We start from the raw sequence: 21,466 nt of genomic DNA on the forward strand, positions 1-21,466 counted from the left end.
TATCAAATGGTTCTTTGTGCAATTCTAACTTTCTGTATTTTGAAACTGAATTACAAAACTACTGCCAAAGAAATATTTGTTTTTTATCCTCACTAAAAACTTACTGGTACAAACTACAATATCACACTAGGTATGCTGTACAGTAATCTATACCTCACATCAAACTAACCCAAGCACTTAATTGAGCTGCATTGGCTCCCAGTAAAAGCAAGATAGAATATAAAAAACTTCTTATAGTCTTTAAAAATGGTTAACCAACATATTTAAGAAACTGGTTAAAAGTTTACTTAGACCTGAAATGAATATTGTGATCAGACATGCAAGTAAAGCGTATATAGAGGCTATTTGAACCCAGTCTAAGCCTAGACCAATACGTAAGTCAGGCGAGAGAGCGTCTAAACATTGAACGGTGAAGAATCATACAAGAAAGCAAATTTGAAAACGAACTAAAGTCTCTCCTATTCTGCAGTAGCTACGATACGAACGAGAATACACTATAACAGACAATTATTATAAAAAAAATAAGAACCAACTTATTTTGAAAACGTTACATACAAGGGTACGCCACAGAGGGAAGCTTCCCTGTGGAGTGTGGAGAGCTGTAGTACATGAAACCAAACGGGCTTAGAGCTGATCTTATATATAATATATATATATATATATATATATATATATATATATATATATATATATATATATATATATATATATATATATATATATGTTCAAGTGTGATTCGAGATATCTTGGAGACAGCTATTAATATAGATAAAAAAAAAACTTTGGAAGCAGTCTCTTTTTATTATGAGCAATAAATAAGTGTTACGGTTCTGGGCTACTAATACATATTATTGCAGCTACTTTTTGTAACTGTCAGGTGAATGATTACGCAACTGACAGTAATACAAGTTAAATCAGAAAAATGAATAAAATACGATCAAAAGTCTTAATTATTGACAGTTCTTTTGTTTTTTCTGACCAGGATATGCAAATGTAAATCTCCTTTTTGGCCAATATACAATGAAGCAATATTTATTCTGTGGTCATAAAAAAAATGTCTTTAAAAACTTGTATATTGATTTTGTATTTCCTTGGAGTCATGTGATTTCGTAGCAATCGACCACGCAAGAGATAAGAATTCACGAAAAATTCATTCTTGTAGTGACAATAAACAAGAAAGATAACTAACGAATTAATCCATTACGAAATTCTTGTAAGAGATATTTACAATCTCGTGGTGTAACCTAAGGAAAATTGTATAATTGAAAACGCCGCCTTTGACAGCGTTGCCAACGCTTACGCATTATTTATGATTGTTTAATATACATGACCTGAAGTTGTTTTTCTATTGGTGATTTCGTCAAAGAAAACGGGAATTAACGCAAATTTAAACCATTTAAATAGATAGAATAAAAATGGGAGCTCCTTTAGTATTTACCATGATCCATATAAGCGTTTTCATTTTGATAACCTATTTCATAACCTTGTTATGAATTGAAATTGAAAGTTGTTAAAATTCCCATTTTCTACATGTACCACATTTCATTAGTGAATTTTTCGTTGCTCCCTCATCGGATTAACTTCGGGATTTGGTAAGTTGTTGCCGCGATGTGTATATACGTTGGACAATGCCCTAAGACGCATAATTACAGTAAATTTCTTCTGAAGTAGTGATTTATAACTAGGTATAAGGTGTCAGTTCAGCTGTTCTTGATAGGTCACTCTCCAAGTCAGACGGTTTTCCTTCTGTTGTAGGTCAAGGAGGTAGTAACTTTATTACTAGTTTTACATGGCTGAAATATTGTGTAACTGAAAGAAATGTAATGCACAGCTATGATGTTATTGGATTTCTACCCCAGACGTGACTTCCAAGGTCATTTTTACCATATTACTGCAACGAGGTCAGTGCAAGGATAGCTAGGTACCTAGTAGCTATACTAGGTACTAAATCATAGTATCTGCTAATCCATCCTTGGGTAATTAACTTTACTGCTCCCCAATCAAAGCTTGTTTCCACTCAAATAGGCCTAGCCTATGTAGATTTAGGTATCCCTTTTAGTTCCCCCCATAAATTCAAGATTTCAAGTGCCTACCCTAAGTCCCCCTTAACACTGCCTGTGGTTAGAATGCAGAGTAAGGGGTTGCAAATTACTTTTGGGGTCCAGGGAGGAGAGCTAAGTCCCTTTGGCCAGGTTAGGACTCGTCTGTGTTTGAAGGTAAGTTTGGTTTGGCCATAGGTAGGCTATTAGTGTAAAAGTAATTGAATTCGCTGCCATGAGCATCATTAGAAGAGTTGTGGCCCATCCAGGCAGCACACTGAAACCTCAACGCTCCTTGGGAATAAAGTGTTTTCTCCTAAATGATGAAATAATGGGATAATTCAAGCACTTTTTTTGGGAACTGGCCACGTTCCGAGAGAGGTGGCTGCTATGTCGCCGCTCGGTGATTTACCCTAGCTACCTCTGAAATGTCTACTACAGGTATGCCTGCTTACTCTACTGCAGCCCTAACCTCTTACCCGCTATTCGCTCTTATCGTAGTGTGGGTGACATACTTGGTTAGCTAATTTTGTAGTCTAGGCCTGTGGAGGAATGGGTATGAACAAGCAAACATGGAAATTTTTCTGTGTTGTAATATTGTTGTTGGATATTAGAGCCTAGTATCTTGTGTGGACTAAGTAAATTAATCAATCCTTCATAAACCAACTGTATTTGGAGACCATTATATGTAGAACATGGACCAGCATGACAGGCAAAGGGAAAGAGGCTACTATAGCCTATGCTTATGCCCATACCTAGTCTATAAAAGAAAACTTCGCATCGTAAGTAAAGGGTAGCAAACACAATATGTGAAAAAGTGAAGGTTTGGTTTAAAATTTAAGACTACTACTATGGCCTATTTCCTGCCGATTGCCGATGCAGTGTTTACTGACTTTTGCTTTATTTAGTATGTTTATGTCTTCGGTTTATGTTTTTGATATTAACTGTCTGGTTTATATTTTCATGTTTATCCCCAGGGGCTTGTACTAAACATGGCACTCATTTTGCATGTAAACTGGTGCGTATTTAGTGAATTAGAGGGTCATAGTTGTAGTCTTCAGTTTGACCAAGGGTAGTGTGCAGACAGGCTAAGAGCAGTCAAGTCTTACTTTTTGAGGAGGGAATTAGATTTTTGAGTTAAAGGCGTAGCATCTGAGGCTACGTTAGATAATGGGAGGTCTGGTTAGGTTGTATGTCCTTTTGAAGCGCTTAGTACAGTTAAGGGGTATCCTATGCCAGATCACATGACCCTGCCTTCTACAGTAGTTCGCAAGTAGAAATATACAGCTATTTTATTAATTTAGTTTCACCCTAACATATTCAAGGAAATGTAAATGGTCCCCTGAATGATCAGCAAATAACCTTAATTCGCGTTTATTTGTAATTTGTTTTCTGTGGTATCGTTTAATACTTGTGCTAATGACATTTTTTCATACTCATAAATTCGACTCAAAATCATACTAGAAGAAGAAAGAGCTTTACAAACATGGTTTTGTTTTATTTTCACTTAATTTGTTATACTTTCATGATTTAGCCATTGTTTTCAAAAAATTAATTTATGTAACAAACAAAAAAAAAAAACTTGGTTAACTACATTTACATCATACTCATGATAAAAAATCTTACAGGGATGGCAGCAAGTTTTTGGTCGAATGGTGCCCGGTTAGCATCTTTGTGGCAAAATTGTCAAGTCATTGTAAGTTTGCTCGTGAGAGTGAGAATTGTTTTGGAGTTGGTACGCAGTTTTCCTTATTACATATTTTGAAAGGCAAAAAGTTTCATATATATTAGTTTAAGGTTGCTGTCAAAGTCAAACAAACTCTGCCCCCCCCCCGTCCCCCCCCCCCCCCCTCACCATCCTAGTATGTCTGAGTGACATTTCACATTTCTAACGTAGAAAATCTTAAGGTTAGTTTCAGGTTGGATAATGTACTCATCTCATTATTTAAAGTTCAAATACCGTGGTGCAAAGAATCATTGGGGGTTTGCTTTGGTTCATTTTTGCTCTCTAATCTACTGTCAAGAGAAATAAGATGTAAGGACGGCCTTCTTTGAGCATTGTGCTTCAGAACAGTATGCATTGTCATGCATACCAGTTTGAAAGTCCAATGGGGGTGTTAGCACCATCAGTGCATCTCGTGCAGTGCACTGTATGCATTTCTTTAGGTTCTCTGCAGTGTCCTTTGGCCCCCAACTGCAACCTCTTTCAGGCCTTCTGCTGTACCTCTGTTCATATTCTCTCTTCCATTTAACCTTTCACCTTCTCATAACAGATATTTCATAGTGCAACTGTGAGGCTTTGCTCCTCATACACTTGTAAAACCTTTTTATTCTCAATTTCTCTTTCTGCCTCACTAGGGGGTGCATTGTCATGACATAACCTTTCAAAAGATCACCACCCGCCAAAGGAGATTCTTACCAAACAAGCCGTATGTTTGGGGCACAACAGCCCTAATTGTATGTCAGAGATACTGTAGTCTTATTTGGCAACAGAGAAATGCTGTATCCTATGGAGCTGAGTACTCAAGGGGATATTCCACATAAGGAGGTACTTAGTGACGTCAGTGCATTTCAAGTGGTGTACTGTAGGCATTACTTGAAGTTCTTGTAGCATCCCTTTGGCCCCTAGCTGCAACTCTTTCATTACTATTACAGTACCTCTGTTCAGATTCTCTTTCTTCCACCTTACTTTCCACCCTCTCCTAACAATTGATAAAACATTAATTTTAATGCTGAATGACTTTGTAGGTTCCAGTGTTTGGCTTTAGGCCAAAATTGTATGTTCCAGTTCACATAGATCGTCAGCTTGCAGAGTGTCAACATCATCAGGATTCCCCTTGCTTAATTTATGCCATGGAATTAAGCTGTCTAATAGCAATTGCCTTTCAGAACTACTGTAGAACCTTTCTTCCTTTAACCTATGGGTTGTGACAGGCTTAAGCCATCATGTGTAATGAAAAACCTACGTGTAGGCTTTTTAATCACTAAGTAGGAATTACTTGTAAAATTTTGTTTGCTACTGTTTTTATAAGAAAACGGTAGGAATTAATATCTTTATGACATCTAGATTAATATGAACGTTTCTTCCTTATTGTTTTCATGTTTTCTTATGGTCTGAACTGGAAAATGTTTTTTAGTTGAATCTCTTTAGTTTGTACTTCAGTCTTCTCAAAATTGGACCGAAAGAAATGTAGAGAAATTACATTCATAATTTTCTAACTTATAATAAACACAAGTATATTTTGAGAGTGAAATAATGGTAAGTTACTGGGTGTTTACATTTGTAAATGTTTCTTGTTTGTTTGCCTGTTATTTTTGTCACTAAAATAAAAGCAACTCGCATGTTAGGTTACTGGTTTATCTGTTGTAGAGTTTATTTTTGGGTCTTGATAGTTCAGCTTAATCCCCATGCTGCATTTGGTACTTCACACTAATTTTAGCTTTCTCTCTCCTGGGAGATTCAGTAAACACAGGTCAAAAATTACTTGTCAATACTAAATTTTGGAATTTTACAAAAACGCTTGATGGAAGTGTAAGCTACACAAACTCCTGGACCTTGTTAAAGCCAAATTGTAAATGAAAAAGAGGGGATTATTTTAGTCTAAGACCTAGAGATGTCTTCTTACAGACTTTCCAAAAATCTAGATGTGGTTGCATTAGAAATTTGTAAATGCTCACCAGTTGTGTAATGGGGTGTCATTATCAATTCTCTGACACGCGTAAAAACTACACCTTTTTGTTAAATTTTTACACAGGATTAACAACTGGTTTCACTGCACCTATTAAATTTTTGTCAAGATTAACAACTAGTTTCAGTTTTTTTTATTTTGTAATGTAGTTAAATTCATTTATATATTACCTTACAAAATTAGCACATAATTTGCATAATTGAAGGCAATTTTCTTAATATTTAATGTGATTTCCCTCTTTCAGATAGGACACATCACTGCAGCATAGACAGCAGTTTTAAAAGGTGCACTGGATAATGTCTGCTTAGAACAATGTTAGTTGGAGAAATGTCATTCAAATAGTGAATGGAAATTAAAGGTGAGTTTACAAATTTTGGGGATAGTAATAAGTATATAATATTTTCCTTAGGAAAATTAGTATTTAATATTGTACTAGCTTTTAAAATTTGATAAAATTCCTAAAGATATTACCAGTGTTTTCATAGCTCATATTCCTGCTGTACACAGCGGAACTCGGATGTGAGTAGGTTAAAGCACTTGTAAACTAGCAGTGCTTGGCCTTAATTCTACATTCTGTTAACCTTTGCACACTATTTTCAAGTATAATCAGACTCATCCTGTTATGTGACTTTATCCTCGTATTTACTTTAGAACATTTATTGAGCATTTTCTTTTATATGAAGTACCATATCTTTCCACTATCAGACGACCTTTAAATCCTAAAATTCACCCCTAAAAATAGGAAGTCGTCCTACAACGACTGTTCTAAAAATCAAACCTAGCATTCTAAGGCCCCGTTCACACGGCCGAGCTTTGCTCGACGGACTTTGTTCGATGTGACGTCAGAAGCGGAGAAACTGCGGTAAAGTTCTGACTTTTCCCGCTGTTTCTCCGCTTCTGACGTCACATCGGACAAAGTTCCTCGACCAAAGCTCGACCGTGTGGACGGGGCCAAAGTGATGTTTGTCGGTAGGCTAGCTTATGGCCTCAGGGTGATAACCAGCAACATACACGAAAAGATTCAAATTATGAAATAAATTGAGGAGAAAAGTAATAAAAATATTTTTATTTTATATATTAGTGGCATGTCGTAATAAATAGCCTATTCAAGTAATAATTCCATATCAATGAAGTCAATTTTAATATATAGCTTGATGGCAGTAAAATGCAATCGGCCGATGATTTTAACATTTTAAGATGTAAACGGAACCAGAATGCAAGTGGCACATGGATGCTTTGCTCATAATTTGTAAAACAATATCATGGCAATAATACGTGCACTATAATTGGATGCAGTAAAACAACAAGTTTATCAAAATTATCATTATTATATCAATACAACTATAATTAAACCTTTTACAAATAGATATGTCAATGTAAATATCTCTCTCTCTCTCTCTCTCTGCAATTTGTTACTAATGGTTATGCAGCCATTAGAAATACAGTTTTAGGGGGTTCTATGTCAGGCATGTAAGGTTGCTGCTAAATTGTATATTTTTACTTAGAAATATTTAAGAAAAGTGAAGATATCTGTGTTCCCATATACATATATGTTTTTACTTTTGAGTTTTGATACAGTTCAGGTCAATCCTCATATTGCATTGGGTACTATGGTCTAATTTTAGCTAAATATCTCCTGAGAGAGTCAGCAACCACAGGTCTCCAGTTAGGAAGCTCTGGAAATTGGTGGAATTATATACAAACTCCCATGACCTTGTGAAATCCAGATTGTTAACCAAAAATAGGTCATTAGACTTAGACAATGAGAGATCTGTGTAGGATTTTCCAAAAATTTTGCTGTGGTTGTTTTAGGAATTTGGCAGCTATCAGCATTTGTGTAGTAGATTATCAGTTAACTAGATACCCCTTCTAGTTAGATTTTGAATAAGATTAAAATTTTTATTTTTTTCATTTTATAGTTGTATTCATTTATGTATTAGCTTATGAAATGCCATATAAATTGTGCAATTGAGGATTTGCACTAATGTTAATTTTCCCTCTTTTCAGAAAGGAGACATCACTACAACTTGGTAGTTTCAAAATCTGCTTTGGATAACATCTGCCTTAACTAATATTGTAGGAGAAATTTCAGTCAAACGATGAATGTAAATCAAAGGTATTTAATTTTGATGTAAGCATTCATCTTAGAATAAGGTATTGTTTTAATAAAAGCTGTTTCGTCATGAACCTAATGTGAGTTTTTAATATATATATAATGAGAAGGAATTGTGTTGTACTTGCATTTATTTAAAACTAATCTCCCATTAGCTCTTGTGTTTTGCATATTTTCTAAACCAGTTTTAATAAGGTATTGAATGAAAAAAAAGTGTATCATTATTTCAAGAATTTTTAAAATTCTTTACATGTACAAGAAAAGGAATGGTTAAAAATGTATTTTACTGCACAAGATCCTTAAGATTGATGAAAAACAATTAATTGTTAGGAGAGGGTGGAAAGGAAGATGGGAGAAGAGAATATGATTGGAGGTACAGTAAAACATCAATGTAAAATGTGTCGGATGTTTGTAACTAGTTTGTGACTTAGAGTTTACAAGCCTGTCTTTTATAGTTAAAACAAATATTTTATCCAGTGTTTTAGGGATTTCTGTATGCTGTTAATTTGCCACATTTTCACACTAAATCTTTTGGTAGAGTTTTTAAATTTTATGATCCATTTTTAAGAAATTTCTCCATTTTTATTTAATTGCGTCCTCCTTGGGGATGGTGCTCTCAGTTGTTGCAGTGTAGGCAGCACAAGGATATTTGCAGTGTCTGTTCATTCACCAGTTCCTTAGGCCTTGTAGCCTTTTGCCTTGCGTTGCCTCTGTTCCTTTCAACCATTTGGTGTTCTAAATGCAATACTTTTGTCTTAATTCTTTGCTTGTTAGTAGTGGTGTGTTTAGGATCAAATGTGTTTCTCGAGATGCATCCATAATTAGTTGTAGAAATCCAGATTGATTTCAAAAGTGTTTTTTTTTTTGTGGGAATCTTTTTTTTCTGCTGTAGTAATTACATATATGTCATCTCTTCTAGGAATACACGGTTTTCTTCATGGAATGGTATAAGAATGGAGTCATCCAAATGGCATGAAAAGTTAGTTAAAATCTTGTCAAGAAACTGAACATACAAGGATATTAATGAGGTCGGAAATGCTCTAAACCCAGTTCTGCATGGATAGGCACAGGAATGAAGTCTTTCGCAGAGCTGAAAATATTTCAAGATACGATGACTCAGTTACAGGAGGACAGAACGTGCACAAGATTCCAGAAAATATGCCGGGATATTGCTGAAGCTGGAAATGTGGCCCATAATGGAATGACTTCCTATGCTGCAAGACTGAAGTCTTCTACAGAGTTGGTGATTCATCAAGACCCAAAGATTAAATAACAGGGAGTTTCATGAGGACAGAATATGCATGAACATCCAGGAAAATGCTCCATAATTTATAGGCAGTGACCAGAGTAATTTTTATAGGAGGAAGTCCTGTACAACTGTAAACTACTTGTTGCCTGGAATATGAAGAGATGCAGAGGAATATATATAGGTGGTCTGAAGTCAAGAGGTAGATACGTTAGCAGGTTGTGAAAATTTAATTGAACTGATATCTGGTGTTACATAATATGCAATGTAACTTACCCATGCTAAGTAATACCAGGTTTATGGAAAGCTGAAGATCGACTGCTAGTTGTTACATAATAGATGTATCACTAGCTATCAGATCAATTCCTTAACTTTTTATAACCTGCTCACGTACCTACCTCAGAGTTCAGACCATTTAGGTATTCAACTAATTCTTCAATTTACGTACTCCATTAAGTATTTTATTTAGTTGTACAGACCTTTTCCTACAATCACCCTGGTTGCCTAGTTAAATTGTGAAGCACTTTTCTGGACTATTATGTTCTGCCCTTAGAAATTCCCTAAAATTTAAAATCTTTTGGGCCATGACATAATATCAGCTATGAGGATATTCTTTTGTCATGAAAAGCAGAATGTAGGAGAGAAAATGGAATAAGGGAAATTAAACTCTTCACATGGAATGGTTATTAAAAATTACTGGGTAACATCCGTTCTTTTATTTATACTCTCAGTACAGGTGTCTTATTTCTTCGTTATCTGAAACATTCATTGCTTGCTCTGGTGTTTCTCAACTCAGAAAGTCCTAAACAACAGGCAAAATGAAAAAATCCTAAACAACTGACTAATTTTCATTTAAGTACAAGTCAAAGAAGATAGGGCAAGGGAAGATTCTGAGAACAGTAAATTGTTCTGAGATTAATGCTAGAGAGAACATTGGCCACAAGATACATTACGAGGGTCTGTGCAAGACATATCTCTAAAGGTAAAACTACCATGATGTGTAAGGCAAGACCTAAATAAAAAATGAAGCAGAGCTTTACAGCAGTTTTGATTTAGGTCTTCCCTTGCACTATGGCAGCTTGCCTTTGTTTCTTTTACACAAACCTTCATAGCATTTCTTGTGGTAAAAAAAACTATTCTCTCAGGAGCTTCCCTTGCACAAATCTTCAAAGCAACTTGTCTTCCACAGACTTTTGTAGCAAACGTTTAGTCACAGGCAAAGTGCTCTCAAGTAGATCTTTGTAGCATATCTTTCAAATACCTTTCTTCAGGGTTGACGCCTTTGTATATACCCCTACAGACCCCTACAGCCTTTCAGTTACTGAAAGATGTACCCTGTAAAACATAAGTAAACTTTAATAATGTAAAGAGTCAAACCTAAATTTCAATAAGTAAAGCAGCAAATAAAGACTTTAATAAAGAAACAAATTAAATTATTAAGTGAAGTCAAATTCTCAAATGGGGCTGGAAATGGTTTTAGCTTTGAGTAATGAACTTGACAAATATGGAAACATTGTATTTTTATGCATTTCATCGAATTTTCAACTTTAAATAAAAACATGTGAAAGTCTAGAAAAGTAAGATCTAAACTTTTAAAAAATCTTGTTTACATTTACACAAGAATAGTATGCGTACTTTCCATTCCATTATTATGCATCCTCTGATAACTACTTGCAGGTGTTATAAATAGTAGATAAAGGAGGAAACCGAAATGCTTTGATTCTGGCGTTTGTGATAAGCAAGATACCCTTATTGAGCAATACAAACTTGGTGAGACGAGACAAGATTTTTCTGGCTTAAATGCATCTTACAAGAGTGGAAGTTCAGCTTAAACGTTGAGAAGGTGTCACCTTGAAGAGTTGGTTACCATTCAAACTTTCACACAGTATTCACAAGCAAAGTGAAGACTTAAGTAGCAAGTTTTAAGAAGCAACTTCAGCATGACAATGGAGACAAATCCCAGATGAAGAATGTTGAAGTGGGTTTAAATCATTGAAGGGGGTTTAAATCATAATGGGGAGATCAGCCAAATGCCTTCATAGGAATAGCAAGATGACCCTTTGAGCCAAGTCTTAAAGTAACTAGTTGCAACACAATTGGCATACAAGAGTGGTACCTTTCTCTTCTAAATACATTTTTTCCTTCTGAAACAGCAGGAAAATGTCTCCCACCCCAATAACTCGACTGGATCTAGTGGAACATAAGGGTGAGAATCAGAATCTAATTTCCTTGTTATGACCAGTAGGCTTAGTTGCAATAAGTCCTGATTCTAGACCAGTAACCAGAAGAGAGCTACTAAAACATGAAAAGTCGAAACAACCAGCACAAACAGTAAGTGCACGGGGACTTCAAAACAAATACCATATGGTTTGTGTAACTATCACTAAACTAAAAAAGGTAATAGCTTTCTGGAGAAATGTTGCATCTATAGCGACAAGGCCTATGATAAAATTATGATTTAAAGTCTCTGAAGAGAGGAAACCACCTCTAGGCTGATAATCTTCAGTGCAAAGCAAGCATCACCAGGAAGACTACTTTCAGTATCCAGTTAATAAATGAAGAAAATTCAGTGTTGGCTAAAAACCTAGACGTTAAAAAAGTAGTTTAAATAGTTGCAAGCAGTGTCCTAGAAAACTAGGGGCTTAACACATGAAGGACTGACCTCCAAAACCATAAAAAATTTTGTTAAATCAGTTTGTAATAACTAGACACTGGAAGGAGAAGGATGTTAAGACAATCACGGTAAGAATTTAAAGAACAGATGGAATTTAGATACTGCAATGCAGACCAACACTCAAAGGTAAAACTTATCGACATGAAACAAAGCCACAGGGAACTTTTGAGAAATATTTGAAGTAATAAAATTATAAGCTAGCATCCATCTTTTGGACAGATTACCATAAATGAACAAAATGTCAATTTACCATTTCTGTAGGGTGTACATTTTACAAATATTTCATATGGAAAAATATAGTTTTGAGCTGAGGAATAAGCTATACTTGAATGGCCAATAATTTAAGACTTAATACTTAACTTTTAACTGAATCCAGTGGTCAATGTACTCCAATTTAGAGGCAGTATAATTTACTTTGGGTTCCAATGGTTCTCAGTCTCCTGCATATCTGTAAAAACGACGAAAGTTAGTTCTGATACGAACGTAGAAAATGCAGCTTATTCAGTCAATCTATAACACTAACATAAAACACTGAAGTTTATGGAACTCATAAACTGATTGGAAATTTTTGTAACCTTTGGAAAACTCGGCTGTCAAAATTACAAATTGAAATATGTGAAATACGTTGCAGAAAACAGGTGGATTTTTATATGGTTTGGTTTTACGTAAATGAAAGTCTTTCAAATGTTAGATTTACGAATTAAAGTACGTTCAGTTACCAGTCATGGTTGTATAAAATAGGTTGTATCAGGAACATTACTTATGACAACCATGATTTAATATACTGGAAAATATATAATTGCTGTCAAATTACTAATAGAAGGGGAGGCTAGAGTTGATTACTGGATAAAAGAATTCACTAAATATCATTACTTATTTAAAAGCAACACTCTTTCGAAGATCTTAAGTTTACACCGTTTGACACATATCTTGTGAACACGCTTCAGTGGCGTGGTTGTTATGGTGTTGGGGTCCCACCTCGGTGGTCGCGGGTTCGATTCTCGGCCATTCCATTGAGGAGTGAGAGATGTGTATTTCTCTCGTGATAGAAGTTCACTCTCGACGTGGTTTCGGAAGTCACGTCAAGCCGTTGGCCCCGTTGCTGAATAACCACTGGTTCCATGCAACGTAAAAACACCATACAAACAAACAAACAAACATACCTTGTGATAAAAATTGTTTTAATATATTAAAAAGTTATACCTTTCGTAGCAAGTTTATATTTTTTTTAAAACTTGGATTATACTTCATTCAAGTTTCACTATAACCAGTATTTTGAAAGTATTCCTCCTTACTTAACTTCAAGGATTGGTGAATCAAGTGCATTAACTTTTTACATAAGTAACGCTGTTTAGGAATATGCACTCGTACCATGACTTGTTCTAGTAACTAAAACTGAGGTTTCCAAACAATTATGACACTAGATTGACTCAAAACTGAGTGAAAACTAAACTAACTTAATAGGGAATTAGAAGTTCCCTAGGGATGTAAGTTTTACCATAAGTAATAAATTAAATATTGAAATCTACAAAGCTTTTTACTAGAGGTTAGTCTAATGATTTCACTGTTGGTTACTTAAGCTTCTGGTACTCGTTACAGCTCGTATATCACACCCATAAGGCCTGTTTCCAAGTTACATAGTACTATTGTGATTAAGCTTATTTCAACACTATACTCAATAGTAATATTACATCCTTATAAATCAGCATTTTACCAATATGGTTAAATTTTAAATCAACACAAACTAACTACATCATGTATTGTATCCCCTTAACATTTCCATACACCTTATTCAAATGACGCTAATTGTAGGCCTATACCTTAAAAATTCATCCTTAAACTAAAATTACATCCTTATAAATCAGCAATTTTACAATGGGTTAAATTTTAAATCAGCACAAACTACATCATGTAATCGTATCACCTTAACACTATCCATACACCTTATCTAAATGACGCTAATTATAGGCTTATACCTTAAAAATTCATCCTTAAACTAAAATTACATCATAAACCTTAATTATTTGCATATTACTAAAGTCGAGGTTGAAAAGAAAATTAAGTATTTTCCTCCTAGATAATTTCCCCTTGAAAAGTAAAAGCGAAATTTGGTATTATAATCAACTACCATTGTCTCCTGAAAAGTGACGTCAGTCAAGACCTTTTTCTACCCTTTAATCCTATACTTCTGCAACTATAGGGGAACGTTCTAACTGGAATCACAGTTAATACTGACATAAGCGATATGTAATGTAATCTAAATAATAAAAAATAATAAATTACTTTGTTTGATACTTCCAGCCTTCGTCGATACTTAAAAAACCACTTTTGAGGTTAATTACTTTTTCCTGTTAAGAACTAACACACTAAGGTTCATATGATCAAGTACAAGGGTCTGCAATCGATTAACACATGAAAAAAATCATATGATATCACTATTTCATATTCACGAAACAACTAAGAGCCATTTTTAATCTAGAACCTCAAAATGCCCAACCGGCTCTCACAATGGCGAGAATTCATGCTTACCGACCTTCAATCACCACAATTATTTCTTGGTTTAAGGCACTTTATTGATTAAAATTTCATAGCAGATATGTAATTCTCCAGAATAGTTCCGCACGGACTGCAAGGAACGTACCCGCGAATACGACATCCACTAGGGATTGGGGCGTCCAATGTATTTCGCCGTGTTTAGTACTGGTCCCTGGGGGTTCAATTACAGTCGTCCGAATAAATATTACTTAAAATTCTTGTTCGGGAGGTAAAACTGCATAGAAAACCGCAACTGCCATAGTCTAGGCCGCCGCGGAATAGTACTATAGATCTACCGATATGTACATTAGGCTTATAACCGGTTACACATTTAAAAACCCCAATGAAAAACACAGATAACACACATACTTAGGGGAAAATTAGGTTTAAAATTGCCACAGACACAAACCAAACGTTACACAGTCTAGAGCTGTACTGTGTTGAGGTGTGCACTGGGTCTGAGTTCACAGAGAATTGAACTGAACTGTGGCAGAAGACTGTTCTGGGCCAATCAGAGGCCTCCACAACGACAAAGGGCATAAGAACGATGTATTACCAAAGACTTTGGTATTACCTTCTTCCATTGGCTGAAGGCTTTGTATAGCATCTTGTTATAGGCTAATGACAACAGCCCATTTCATCCTACACTTGAAACTCCAAAGAAAACTTCTTGTCAAAAGGGGTCCATTTTCTCTCGATTTCTTGATTAAGTCAAAAGCAGTGCTTTCAATATTGGACTGATTTCCGCTTCGTTGACGTACCATTGCCCCTTGCAAGACTAGAAACATAACCTGTAAGCATTTATAAGTAAAAATTTGAACACAAATCAAAGTGATGCATTTCGATTCTACATTACATGATTACTGTGAAACTGTCATTCGAGAGAAAAGTCTCACTGCGAACAAGATCTCTCTAAATAGGCCCACAAATACTTTGCCAATAACTGTGATTGTTATCTTTTATCGTAACTACAGATTTACCCAGGAGAGAGAGAGAGAGAGAGAGAGAGGAGAGAGAGAGAGAGAGAGAGAGAGAGAGAGAGAGAGAGAGAGAGAGAGAAGAATTGTAAATTATTTGAGACCGCGTTAGAATTCTCGTGCTCTGTTACATAAAAGAAAACGGTTTAGTTGGTAACTAAACCATTTCTTATACACCATCTCGGTAAGCCTGTTGAAAACATACCTAGTAGTGCAATTCGGTATTAACTGAAGATTAAATTATACCTTATGATTAAAGTTCCTTAGAAATATAGGTAATCCTACAGTTTAGGGGTCCAAATTCATTGCTGTTTTGTGTGTTTGTTTAAGTTTTTTGTCCTAATTCGACGGATTTGAAAACAAGTATAGCTATTTGCTAAAAAGAAAAAAATATCAGCAGTTTTTCTGCTCACAGAAGCAGATTATAAACAAACAAACAAACAAATAAACAAAGGGAATAAAGCTTTGAACCTCCCGTGAACTGTTTGTGAAGTGAGTGCCAGTTACATAATTCCTTCTAGGCCTACACAAACTAACAACAATAATAATGACAATTACATTAACTATATCAAATTATACCTTACAATAGAGTTCCTTAGAAATGAATATATCAATATGACATGGTAAAGTGAAGCTCCACTGTTCCGTAACAGTGCCAGTTACACAATTAAGACTACTAGGCCTAGACAAAAGAATAATAGTGACAGTTATAATAACTTTTTTCCCTTTTGCGCGAATCACTCTTCGCTATTCCATGAAGGAACAGTAATAATGATATAATGAATGATGATGATGAAGAATGTCTCCATATTGTTTTTTTTTAATTTGCAGAGAGAGAGAGAGAGAGAGAGAGAGAGAGAGAGAGAGAGAGAGAGAGAGACCCCTTGACCTACATGACACGTGATAAAACCAACCTATATTTGAATTTATGATGCTCAAACACTCGTAGAAGTTTATACAGCTGTATTAATTAGTAAAGTGGGAAGAGGTTGCAAGCCCCACACCCTTCTCCATCTCCAATCCTACACAGCAGTCGACTAACCACCGGATACACAATTCATTGCTTAGGCTTAGATGAGCAGCTAGTGGCACCATATATATAAATCTATAGGCCTATATTGACAAATACCTGCATAGAATGCTTCGTAAACGGGCCTAGGGACGGACAAACCAGACAAGGACAGACGTACTTACGTACGTAAGGCCAAGGCGTCCGTAGGAACGTACAAAAAGGGGCGGAACCCCCCTCCCCAACAAAAAGGCGCCATTAACGACCCGAGTTGTTAAACTCTGAGGCGGTAACGAGAAGTTGGTGAAAACCAGCCGGCTCTGAGAGAGAGAGAGAGAGAGAGAGAGAGAGAGAAGAGAGAGACTTTCTCCGTTGGGTCAGCTATTGAGAGCAAGACAGGTGGAAACCGTAATGAGGAAAGAAGAAAAAAAAGAGAGAGGTTCCTTGGCGTGGTAGAGGAAGAGGAACAGCTGAGAGAGAGAGAGAGAGAGAGAGAGAGAGAGAGACAGAGACAGAGAGAGAATATATATTTGTATATATATAATGACTCACATAACGTATAATTCAACATTATTTTATAATGATCGTATATATTAATCAATTATTATAATCTATATTTTAATAATTTGAAATTGATTTATTTATTATATAAATAAATCATTTTTTTATCAGTGTCTGTAACTTAAAGACGGGGGTTAGGGGGAAGGGTTAGGTACGATGACAGAGGGGGCGCCCATCCCTTGCTATATCCAGGGGTAGGACACCCACTGGGTCCCCATGGGTTGGACAACACTCCCTGGAGGAGGAGGAGGAGGAGGAGGAGGAGGAGGAGGAGGAGGAGGAGGAGGAGGAGGCCATATATTTTTTTAAATATTTTTCCTAAAAAAAAAAAATCCACAAAATCTCTTTGCAACGAAATGACGACAAATGAAAATTGCAATAAAAAGAGACACAGAAAGAAATAAAGTGAAAGAATAAAGGAAAGGAAAAAATAAAGACGGCAGAAGGTGGAGATTAAAAAGGATAAAAAGTCCTCTATAAAAAGAATTAGGGGTTGGGTGGGAGGGGGGGTGGGGGCATTGCCCAAAAATTATATATGCGGAATTTAAGGTTGGGTGAGAGACACCCCCTCCCCCCCCCCACCCACAAATATCTTTTAGCCTTATGGGGGACCACTTCCAAAAGATGAAATGAGGAGGATAGTAATATATATATATATATATATATATATATATATATATATATATATATATATATATAAGCATAAATATGTATGCATATATATACATGTGTATGTGCATATATATGTATATATCTATATTATATATAAAGGCAAATGTGTAATATCTTGAAGGCACCCGCTGGAAAAAAAAAAAAAAAAGCTGGTTCAGATTGCCGGTGACTGGTAGGCCCACTTTTTTGGAGGGATGGGGTGAGGGTTAGGGAAGGGGTGGCGGATGTATGATAAGGCAAAGTATGAGCCCTACCCTTGAACAAAGGCAAACCAACTGTCCCGTTGCAGTTTCTTGTTGCAACTTACAATCGCAACTTTAGACCAATGCTGCTAGTTGTGTTTATTCTCTTTCAGTTGCGGTCGACCTCTCTTTCTGAAAGGAACCGTTTGGCCTAACCCCTAACATCCGGGCACTTCTCCAATCACCCCCTCCCCCCCAAAAAATAAAATAAAATAAAGGCATGTGACTGGGTATAACAGGTACTTATATACCTGTCATAGGACTAGCTGACTCGTCCCGTCTGACCGCTGAAGTACTTGACGCTTTTTTCTGGCGTGTGTATGATTTTTTATCTTATTTTTTGAGAGGTTTATCTTTCTGTCACAATTAAATGAATAACAAGTTAACTAGATTACAGATGTTAGCAGTTGCAGAAGTTGTAGAAAAAAACATTTAGAAGCTGTAAAATCTTTTTGTGTAGTTTGTTTTCTTTACGAAGGCTCGACAGACGTATGCACGTGCTAGGGAGGTGTTCATGTGGAAATTTTCATAATTTCCCCCATGGAAAAACAGCATACAAGACTAATCATTTACCAAAAGTTTATGTGGTATGTTCCCTGACCTGACGTGCATGAATTAAAAAAAAAAATCATGAATTAAAAAAAAAAATCATGAATATCCTATCCTAAAATTCCTTTTCAGACTCTTCCATCGACCTTTCTTACTCCCCCAACAAGAAGAAGAAGAACAAAGAAGTTTGTAGGCTTACTCCCAGAATAAGCGAAAAATAAGGAAACTGAGCGATAATGCTCTAGACGCATGCGCTGAGAAAAGAGACAGCAGAAAAACAATAGAAACAGTTTGAACCTACCGAAATAGACAATTGTAAACTCCCTTAATAAAGGAATAAATAAATTAAACAAATGAAAACATTAGGTAGTATTCTTTGTAAGGGAGAATTATAATTCAGTCAGAACAATTATAATTATAATTCAATCAGAATTTCTCGGAGTTAACAGTTGCCAATTCGTAATTATGATAATAAAAAAAAATTGACTTATGCTAAATTACAGTTAACAGAACGAAACGAATGCAGGAAGAATGTAAGCTTCATTTTGTATTGGCTATTTAGTCTTTAGGTCGGCTCTCCTCTTCGGCACTAGGTCTATAGCGATATAATTCACGTGACTTTCTTTGGCTCCTCCGAAGGAGGCACGAATCTACGAGCTCCAATTAATCTATAGTAACGCCCTTCACCACAAGCACTTCACCTAACCCCTCACGAATGGTAATTCTTATTTCCTTGGTGGCTGAGGACAACTCGGCGGGTGGAAGACGCACCCTCCTGATGCGGTCCTGACGTGACACGAGCTGCAACCCGAGGTATCAATTATAACTCGCCTCCCGTCCGATATTGGGCTGTCAGAAGGGCCTTGTGCAGGAGTTCCAGGCCACGGGTAGTGAGTTGGAGAGAGGTGGAAGGGCGTCGAAGGCTCAGGGCGGAGAAGGAGGAAGACACAGAGGACGCCGAGCCAAAATGCAATCGCCGGAGGCGGCCTGGGGAAGAAGTTCATTGCTGTCGGGTTATCGTTGCAACGGTTGGAGAAGAAGTGACGGTACCGAGAGTGACCAAGACGAACCTCTCTATTTATCTACGTTTATGGAGAGAGAGAGAGAGAGAGAGAGAGAGAGAGAGAGAGAGAGAGAGAGATAGTGGGGAAAAACAAAAGCCTAGTCTTATTACTCTGGGAAACCCCTACACACAATCTTGATTCCGTAGGTCTTTTTTTTATTTTTTTTATTATGTGATCTATAATACAAAAGTTGTAATGGGATCAAGTACATCGTCTCATTACATATTTGATACATGTAAAAATAATTTTTTTTTTTTTTTTGGGAGGGTTTATCTTACGTACAGCAGAGAGGTTATTGCTTTTGAATACGTTATTTATAGTCTGAAAAGTCAGCTATAGGTATTTTACATGCTAAGCGTAAGAGGTCAGGTAGATCACATGATATGCGTAAAAGGAGGGTTCCCCAGTGGTTGGTTATTTGGCTGAAAAAAAGCTTATTATTATTGTTATTATTAGTAGTAGTAATAATAAACACAAAAACTTCGAAAACAGTTATGCATCTTTTAAGGCGCAGGTTTTCGTTTTCTTTACAATGCTCATCAGTCGCATGAATGTTGTAGGGAGGTGTTCATATGCAAATTATCATAATTTTCTCATAACAAAATAACATAGAAAAGTTATATTGTACACCCCCCTCCCACCCCCCCCCCCTACCCCCGCGCCAAAAAAAAAAAAAAAAAAAAAAAAAAAAAAAAAAAAAACTTATGTATGAGTTCCCTGACCTGACGTGAATGAATTAAAAATAAAATAAAAATAAGAAAACCGAACAAAAGCAGTTTGAATCCTGATCTTGACGAGAAGCAACGGGCCATTTTCGTTCTTCTCCCAAGGCTCACCAACACCGGGCCCGAACAAGAGCAACCACCGACAGCTAAAACACCCGACTGACCATTATAGCCGAACATTATTGGCTAATGAGTCACAGACTTATCGTTTGAGATCTGAGCGGTGTTGATGGAAGGCCCATTTGTGATTCAAACCTGTGAAAATTTCGTTCGTGCACTTAGGCCTATATTCTATCTGTTACCGTCGTGTGTGTGCAGTGATAATGTTTCTCCTGTAGTACCATTGCCTTATTTTGCTGTCGTTTAAAATTTCTAAACATTTCTTTATCTACTTATCATTAGCACCTTTAAATCCGTTGCTGACAACCGTAATGAAACATCAGTTAACTGTAATGCGAGTGGATGTTCATTCCTCAGACTAGAATGTTTTGTAGAATTGTAAACGACTTGTTTAGGGTCTCTAGAATTAAAAATTGCCGATGCACATTAGATTACACAAACTTGGAGCCACATACACCTACAAACACACACCTTAACACACATACACGCACATCAGCACAATCTCAGTGGCTCCACCCTGTGTCAAACGCGTAAATCACTTCTAGGCTGATGTCACTTATGTCGGATAGCCTGAACGTTTACTGAGTAGAGACAACTCATTCTTCCCAAAATCTCTCTCTCTCTCTCTCTCTCTCTCTCTCTCTCTCTCTCTCTCTCTCTCTCTCTCTCTCTCCAGTCAGAACAATTACAATTATAATTATAATTCAATCAGTATTTCGCGGAGATAGACAGATGACTATTCATAATTCTTATGTTTTTTTTCTTTTTTTTCCTCTTTTTTACTTTTTCGGTTCGTTATTACTAACATATAGTTTCCTGGACAGCCATTAGTATTTGTCCAAATATCCATAATTGATAGTACTACAGTATTTAGATCGGCTCTCCTCTTCGGCACCATAGGTCTAAGCGCTGCTTCATGTCACTTTCTTTGGCTCCTCCGAAGGACGCACGAATCTCCGACCTAGATCTAGTTAATTTACACTGACGTCCTCCTGCCAGGACAAATCGCTTGGAAGAAGATGCACCTTCCTTGTCTGTTCCTGACGTGACAGGGGAGGCAACCCAGAGGTTGCGATATACTAAAATCACCGGGCCTCTCGTTCGGAGGCGGAGGACGTTGCTGTGCAGGCGTTCCAGGCCACGGGTAATGAGTTGGAAAGATGTGGTGGGGCGTCGAAGGCTCCGGGCGTAGAAGGAGGAAGACGAATAGGACGCCGAGCCAGTATGCAACCGCCAGAGGCGGCCTGGGGA

At 36.5% G+C, this 21,466-nt stretch overlaps 2 long non-coding RNA genes across 3 annotated transcripts; one reads left to right on the forward strand and one right to left on the reverse strand.

Moving 5' to 3' along the window:
• Nucleotides 1-3,660: 3,660 nt before the first annotated feature.
• Nucleotides 3,661-9,763, forward strand: LOC135209222 (uncharacterized). Its single transcript, XR_010313320.1, has 4 exons — nucleotides 3,661-3,735; nucleotides 5,973-6,086; nucleotides 7,736-7,844; nucleotides 8,761-9,763. It is a non-coding gene; the product is annotated as an uncharacterized LOC135209222 (long non-coding RNA).
• A 25-nt stretch (nucleotides 9,764-9,788) lies between these two features.
• LOC135209220 (uncharacterized) lies at nucleotides 9,789-17,501 on the reverse strand. 2 transcript variants are annotated; one of them, XR_010313319.1, is made up of 4 exons: nucleotides 14,871-17,492; nucleotides 12,740-12,874; nucleotides 12,122-12,209; nucleotides 9,789-10,422 (listed from the first exon to the last, which is right to left on the reverse strand). It is a non-coding gene; the product is annotated as an uncharacterized LOC135209220 (long non-coding RNA). The 2 variants fall into 2 exon arrangements; XR_010313318.1 differs by having other exon boundaries at nucleotides 12,122-12,874; nucleotides 14,871-17,501.
• Between the last annotated feature and the right edge of the window lie 3,965 nt (nucleotides 17,502-21,466).

This window comes from Macrobrachium nipponense, chromosome 37 (assembly GCF_015104395.2).
Source record: "Macrobrachium nipponense isolate FS-2020 chromosome 37, ASM1510439v2, whole genome shotgun sequence".
NCBI lineage: Eukaryota > Metazoa > Arthropoda > Malacostraca > Decapoda > Palaemonidae > Macrobrachium > Macrobrachium nipponense.